The sequence below is a fragment of the Pavona decussata genome, unplaced genomic scaffold (genome assembly GCF_977016875.1).
Source record: "Pavona decussata unplaced genomic scaffold, jaPavDecu1.1 SCAFFOLD_28, whole genome shotgun sequence".
NCBI classification, from domain to species: domain Eukaryota; kingdom Metazoa; phylum Cnidaria; class Anthozoa; order Scleractinia; family Agariciidae; genus Pavona; species Pavona decussata.
The window spans coordinates 980,068-987,500 of NW_028145451.1; the positions used below are offsets into that span (position 1 = coordinate 980,068).

Sequence of the window (7,433 nt, forward strand, 5' to 3'; positions counted from 1 at the left end):
CGTCAATTTCATAAATATTTAGATAGTTTGCAACCTTGTTTTTTTTTTAATGAAAAGACCTTTTGCATAACATTTGACTATCATCATTATAACTAATTTTTGTAGATTACAATGTTTATTTATATAAATATCTTCTTACACTTTTGTTTCATTTTGAAAATTTCTCCACACGTTCGCAATTTTTAAACGAGTTCTTGGAACTTTTCTTGTGATACATGTAATAAGAAAGTATTGTTGTAGCGAAATATTGCAATAAAATGCTCAACATATTTTATTCAGAGACCTTCTTGGTGGAACTGCAACACGGACCTAACAATTTCCTAAAGCTAATGTCCCTCTTTCTCTTTCAAGTTTGTTGCGTGCTTACCAAAGTCACGTTACATAGGACAAAAATAAGAAAGTGTTTATTTAGTACCTCTTTTAAAAGAAAACTGTATTCTGTGTTTGATATTTTGCAGATACACAGCAAAAATGTGGATAGTTTCAATTGTTTTGTTGGTTATTCTTTATATAGTGCAGTTTACCTTTCGTGATGATGTAACAAGCCACGTAAAACGAAGCACGTTCCCACTTTGGTTTACCACGGCACCTGTAGGTTTGTTAATTACTTGAAACGTAACTGGGTCATTGTCCTCGACGGTGATATCTATCTGAATGTTTTCATTAAGTGTGGCGTTTAGCGCATTTGAAATATTTACAATCCTCGGTGGAAAATTCTCTACGAAAGAAATAGGAGAGTGAAATAGAATGAGTTATCTAAAATATCAGCACTGTGAAAAGCAGTAGTAGTAGTAGTAGTAGTAGTAGTAGTAGTAGTAGTAGTAGTAGTAGTAGTAGTAGTAGTAGTAGTAGTAGTAGTAGTAGTAGTAGTAGTAGTAGTAGTAGTAGTAGTAGTAGTAGTAGTAGTAGTAGTAGTAGTAGTAGTAGTAGTAGTAGTAGTAGTAGAGTAGTAGTAGTACTAGTTGTAGTACTAGTAGCAGCAGCAGCAGTGATTGGCTGAAAAAAAGTAGGCATCTGATTGACTTCAAATCTGAATAAAAACTAAGGAAACTTGGGTTTGAATGATTGAAAATCTGATCGCCATTGTCCAATAACAGCTCAATTAATGGCACGTCAAAATGACTTCACCACCTTTTTGTTATATTGCCAGCGTTTCAAGCTGTCCTTCCCACCCTTGTACAAAGTCTACCCTTTTACTTGTGGTTTATTTGTGTGCTAACGTCTCAGTATACGAACCTTTTTTTATAGACCTTATTCCAAAAAAGCTACCATGTTAATATCCCTTTGTTGGTATATTAGCCCTTGTTGCGTCGTTCTTAAGCTCAAGAGTCAAAAGACTATTGTGCTTTGAACGAGGAAAGAAGGGCTAAAATGAAAGAAAACAAAAGAGTATTAAAATGGAATAAGGTTTATAAGAACGTTGAGGTTGAGATTAAACGAAATTTTAACGAAAACACCCTAACAGCATACCCCAGGATGGATGTTGCCTCGACCTTAAAGTTTATTCACAGTTTTTTAAAAAGAGTCAAAAACTTTTGGGAATTTTTTTGGCGACATTTTGATGTGATTGTCAAAATGAATGTCTGCACCCCAAATATTGCTGTTCACCCAAATTAAAAAGAAAAAGAAGAAGAGGAAAAAAAAAAAAACTTGGAAGGGGGCAAACACTCGTTTTTAGGTGAGTTGCAATGGTAGTTAAAATTTTAACTATTAAATGAATTGCACCTTAAATAGCCGAATACTTGTATTTTATCGTTATTGATGTCTCTATAATTGTCGAGAAAGAGGTCGTTGTTGTTCATCGTGGTAGATACAATAATAATAAATTTATTATCGTTTGTCTTAGGATGTAGTCACTTTGGGATGTAAATCGCGACGTATTCTAATCGAATTTCAATTCCGCTGTCCCTGTTGATGTTATTAGCGTCTTATGTGGATAGCTTCCTTAATCTTACGAGTGTTTGATTCAGTCTTATGCATAGATCTCCCTGTTTCCCCGATGTAGACTTTGCCGTACTCACAGGGAATCCTGTAAACCACGCCATCTTGTTTAGCCAGCCTCAGGTCGCTCCAAGTGTGACCTAAGTGTCGTGTCGGATTGAAGACGGTGCGACTACCTTATTGTTCTAGGCAGCGGTGAAGAGGCTCCATACTCGCTGTACATAGGGTAAAACGGCGGTGGATTTAAACTCTGCCACGGACTCTCTGCTGCTCTTGTCTTGGTGATCTTCTGTACAAAGGACGAGGGATATCCGTTAGGAACAAGTACAAATGACAGATGTTTCTCCTCCTCAGAGATGACTGATGGTTTGGTGACGAGACGATTCGCCTGGTCGTACAGACACTTCACAATGCCGCGTTTTACTGGTTGAGGGCTGGGTGCATCATACGCTAAGTATTGATCGGTATGAGTTGGCTTCCTGTAGACGCTGGTGGTAACAGGAAGATCTATGCATGAGAGAATCAAAGAGCACAACAGGGATATACGACTCGCCCGTACCCAGCCCTCCGCTTTTCTGAGCACGCACACGAGGCCGGCCATTATCCGATTTGGGACGAGGTAAAGTTTATTGATCGAGACTCTCACTGGTACACCCGTAGAGTGAAGGAAGCTATACACATAAGACTTCACCCTAATACATCAACAGGGATAGTGGAATTGACATCTCCGAAGCGTGGATGTTGACGGGCAAGGAACACAACAGGAGAATGGTACAACAGCGGACCACAAAGGGAACAACTTCTCGCCGGAACTAAAACGGGTGTTTCTTATGTGGATATCCGAATTTAAATTGGGTGCCGGATAGATAATGTATATTCAGGGGTTCTATCATTTGTCCTCTTGTGAGGCAGCGCTCATGCATTAATGAAGAAAACGAAAATTGGATTTTATCAACTGATTTGGCCATGGTAAAGGAAGGGCTAACGCTATAAGCGTTAGCTCACGAATCTGTTTACCGTGGAAAAATTACGTTATAAACTCAATTGACGAAACCAAATATTGGTTTCCATTCCCCCACCGGCATAGCATTACAGTTTCCTAAGAAACTAACCGTTTCATCTATTAATGTAATCAATTCCCAGTATTCATACGATCATTTAAAATCATGACCTTTGTTAAAAGGGTACCTAATGTGTTTGTCTCATTCACCAACTGAACGCTTATATCTTTGGTTACCAAGCCAACAGACAGGTCATTTGTTGAAGCAGCGTCAAACAAACACTCATGATCATCCCCACACTGAGCTTCAGCTGCCTGCCTTAAACTGTCGTTATACCACGTAATATTGTCAGCAAACATGGGCTCGAAGTCAGGCTTAGCGAAGGTATCCACGCTTTCGTTTTGACCATAAGTGAACAAGGACTGTGATTCGTTGATTTGCCCTGGAAGGAAATCAAATTACTTCAGTCAGAAGACCACTTTATAGCTGCACTTTCAACAAACAAATAAACAAACAAACAAACAAACAAAATCGGTTACCGTGTTTGCTCAAATAATTAAATTGAGTTTTTGAAATATAATTTATTTGAATTACGAATGAGAGATTTAAAGGCACCGAAGTCCACTGCCGTTATGTACGCAACTGGAGCAGTTGCAAAAGGCAAGTTTAAAAGGTTAAGGGTTGAATGGGATTCGAACCCATGACCACTGCGATACCAGGGTAGCATCCAGTGACGAAATAGCGGCTTCATATCATTTAAACCTCCTCATTCAAAAATAGCTTTGAATTGAGGAAGTGTTTTCGCGAAACATCCAGTCATTTTACTGTCATGTCATGCCTTTATAGCCTTGATTTTATTATAGATATTAAAAACTTCCTCAAAACAATAAACTTAGTGGAATAAAATCATTTACTTCGTTACACAAGGGAAGTTGCATGTGCAAAGCGCGGTGCAAGATAGTGCATGAATGTTTAAGGATATCCGCTCTTCCTGCTTTTTCGAAAAAATGCCTCTATTGCTCGCTTTGGCATGAAAACAGTCAGAAATGTTTCTACTTTTCAATAGTGTGTTAGCTCGACGTCTTTATATGGGTCTGCCTAGCGGCTGGAAGCGATGAGAGATCGTTACATTCACACGCAGCCATTTGCCATGTATTTGCAGTCGTGGAAATAAATAATTTTTTACTTGAACGAGCATATAGACAAATAATTCCTACTTATTGTTCTTCTTGTAGTGTTTTTTTTTCTTATAGCTACCTGCCTACCTGTTAAGGGTTTTTAGATTGTAATTCTAACGAGTAACCTATATTGTAAGTAATCTAGTTAATTGTATGTTTTTAAAAGCGGTACGTATTGAATTGTACGTAGAGTATTGTATTGTTAGAAGTGTAAGTAACCAGTATAGAAAGTAATGTAAGTATTGTATTGTAGCTAGAATACTGTATTGTTTAGTGATGTATTTAGCCCGTACTGTATGTAATGTAAGTAATGACACTCGAGAGCGGAAATCCCACCCAAAGTCGCACTTCTCCACTTATCGATCACCAGCCTGACAACGCTACAGTTAGTTAGCTTTTCCAAATTACGCTTTTCGAAGAGAAAATCCTTGCCAATCCTTGCTCGTGTTTCGTCATTTTACTCTTAGTCCCGGATGTTGAAATCAACATTTGGAAAGGGGAAGGTTGGCGCCGGGTAAAAAATTCCCCATAATTTCACGCCGCCCGACTAGAAATCATCCCTAAGACCTACTTTTTAAAGCCAAAGACTATCACCCCCTCGAGCAAAGCTCACAATATGCAGCCCTTAGTCTCTGCCCGAGTAATTTATATACATATATTATATATATAGACAAATAAGAGAAATTGGAGTGTACTCACACTTGACACCAAATTCAAAGTGAATTGCTCTTGAAGTTGACGATGATGGGATCACCGTTCCATCAGGCAACAAGAAGTCGTCTTCCGGGTCATCATTCCAAGTTCCCATCAGGCCTTTGGTGTTATTTTTATAATCATCAGCAGGAGTTACCACAAAGGACAGCATTTCCTTTTTCTCGCAGAATTTTACTGACGTGGTTGATGGAAAAGAAACCTCCAGACAGTTTTCTTCCGGTTTGGAGATTGAAAGGTTTCCAGAAATTTCTATACTTTGGTTTGTCAGTTCGTTGTATGCAGTATAAATTGTTCGATTAAATAAAATATGTATCCCCCCTAAAAGTAATGAGAAAAATAAATGAGCTGCCTAGATTTGCATTAAATGAATGAATAAATGAATAAAGGCCTAGAGAAAAATAAGTGGGATAACTCATCCCGTTTGTCACGTAGTCATTCAGTTCAACGTCCCATTAAAGATTGCGGACGAAGTGAGAAAGAAGAATGTGAACGGTATAAAGGTGAAGAAGAAAAGTTTCGTCCAAACATATAGCAATTCGTATAACTCTTACTTTTCTGAAAGTAAATTTGTGACATTCGATTACCATTTTCAAATTTGGTCTGTCAAAACTGCATCACAGCTTGATGCTCAGATTCCTTTAAAGTGGGGGTCTGTGTTTTGGGTGACAGGGCAATTATCCTGCACTTTATGTCACGTGACAGGGAATATGATCCGTTATTGCCAAACAGAGTATAGAAAGAGTAACTTTCATCAATTAAAAAAAACTATTTGTTAGATGACATAGAACAATATCATCGTCATTTGACAGTTTTCAACGAGGTTAGTAAAGTGATGAGTTGACTTTTTTAAACGGAATCTTACCTCCTTTCTTCACTCTAACTTCAACAATATCCGTATTTTCTTCTTTGGCTGTTCCGGCTGTAAAAATTGTAGCTATTGTTGAATTTCCTTGGGCCAAGCCTGTTCTGGCCTGCAGTTGGAATGTTTCGTCTCGTGCATCGATCATCATATATTCTCCAAGACCATTAAACGTATAATTCCCACCATCAAGAGTTTTGATATGAGGATCACCCCAGAACCAACCTGAGAAGAAAACAGAATTTAAAGTCAACACCGAAAAGCTGTCATTATTGACTATAAACATTTCAGTGGCTCCTCAGCTCTAGTTGTCTGTACTAAAAAACTGGTCTCATGCGGAAAGTTCTTGAAAACATATTTTTCTTGTTTGTGTAGAACAAGTTGAACAAGTTTCTCCATGATGAGTTCAAAAACTAGCGAGCCAGTTTCTGAGAAAGCAGGCTTGCCAAGGAAGAATTGGTACGTTTCTAGCATGTATAAGTGGGTTATTTGCTTTTAGTTGAGACCCTGTGATTATTTGGAAGAATGTATTACGATAAATGTCAGGTTACGTGGCGTACCGTGTATATTGCAAGAAAATCGTGCTAACTGCAACCGTTCTAAAATGAGAGTATTACTATAGGGTATACCACAAAACGTTTGCGGGAGGATAACTTTGCAAATAACGGATATTTGGTCCGGTGATTAATTAATACTGTGTAAGGTAATGTGATAAAAGACCTATAGATGCATAGTTTTGCTGGCGAAAAGAGAAAAAAATCTGATCAGCCGATATCAGCCGATATACATGCAGTACATCTGCAATATTTACTTGGAAAAGATTAACAAAACTTACGTCTTCGTCGAGGCCGGTAAAGATTGCATTCATCAGATGGGCGATAAGGGTAAAACACGGAATCGCATTTCGGTGTATCAACGCAGCAGAGATTATAGGCTTCAAGGTCAGTAAATTTCTTTTCCACGCCATTTGAAACGTAATAAGTATCCGCCAAAATGTAACCTCCTTCAGGAGATCCTGTTTTTAGAGCACCAAAGTCAACTGACTCTGCAGAGTAGCAACACAGCTGTGATACGATAAACCGGCTCACCGGACCTAAATTAGGTCTGATAGTCCTGACAAGTCTGGACCTAAAACAGGTCGTGGGCCTAGTAAAGGGTCGTCTGTCCCGAAAAAAACGTCCCCTATCCAGATTAGCTTGGAAAAGAGTACAAGGACATGCCATCCGCCGATTTGACCGAGCTTTCAGATAAATGAACTCTGCGTATTCTTGAAGATGCGCCCAAGTAAAGCACTTTTCCAACGCTCCTTTTTCATCTCTGTTCTCGATCCTCCAAAAATGCCTTCCAAGCAAACCTGTCAAGGTTATACATTCCAAACAATGTACCCGAGCTGAAAAAAAAAGGGACCAATAGGCTCCTCAATTTATTATATCGAAAGGAGCCTATTGCACTCCATGGTGGCATGACCTGACTTTTCGTACAATCCTATGGCATGTTTTTAATGAGCAAGCAACGGGGAGCTTTTGGTAAGGTAGTGAACTTCAAATAAATAAATAAATAAATAAATAAATAAATAAATAAATAAATAAATAAATAAATAAATAAATAAATAAATTAATTAATTAATTTATAGTCAACACTGAAAAGGAATGGGGATAATTATGCGAAGTGAAAACATGTGTATTTGTTTTTCTTACCCTTCCATGTTTATCTTGTTTCCATCTTCTGCGTTCCAACCGG

The 7,433-nt window shown here is 38.2% G+C and overlaps 1 pseudogene across 1 annotated transcript in view; it reads right to left on the minus strand.

The window, feature by feature from the left end:
* The window catches only part of LOC146484983 (uncharacterized), a 55,582-nt pseudogene that overhangs the window by 13,029 nt on the left and 35,120 nt on the right, over nucleotides 1–7,433 (minus strand). Inside the window, exons 6-11 of the transcript XR_014863484.1 lie at nucleotides 7,391–7,433; nucleotides 6,529–7,083; nucleotides 5,697–5,918; nucleotides 4,820–5,152; nucleotides 3,130–3,384; nucleotides 525–718 (exon numbers count right to left, since the gene is read on the minus strand). The exon at nucleotides 7,391–7,433 is cut by the window's right edge and continues 44 nt beyond it. The product of XR_014863484.1 is annotated as an uncharacterized LOC146484983 (transcript). The remainder of the gene's footprint in view (nucleotides 1–524; nucleotides 719–3,129; nucleotides 3,385–4,819; nucleotides 5,153–5,696; nucleotides 5,919–6,528; nucleotides 7,084–7,390) is intronic.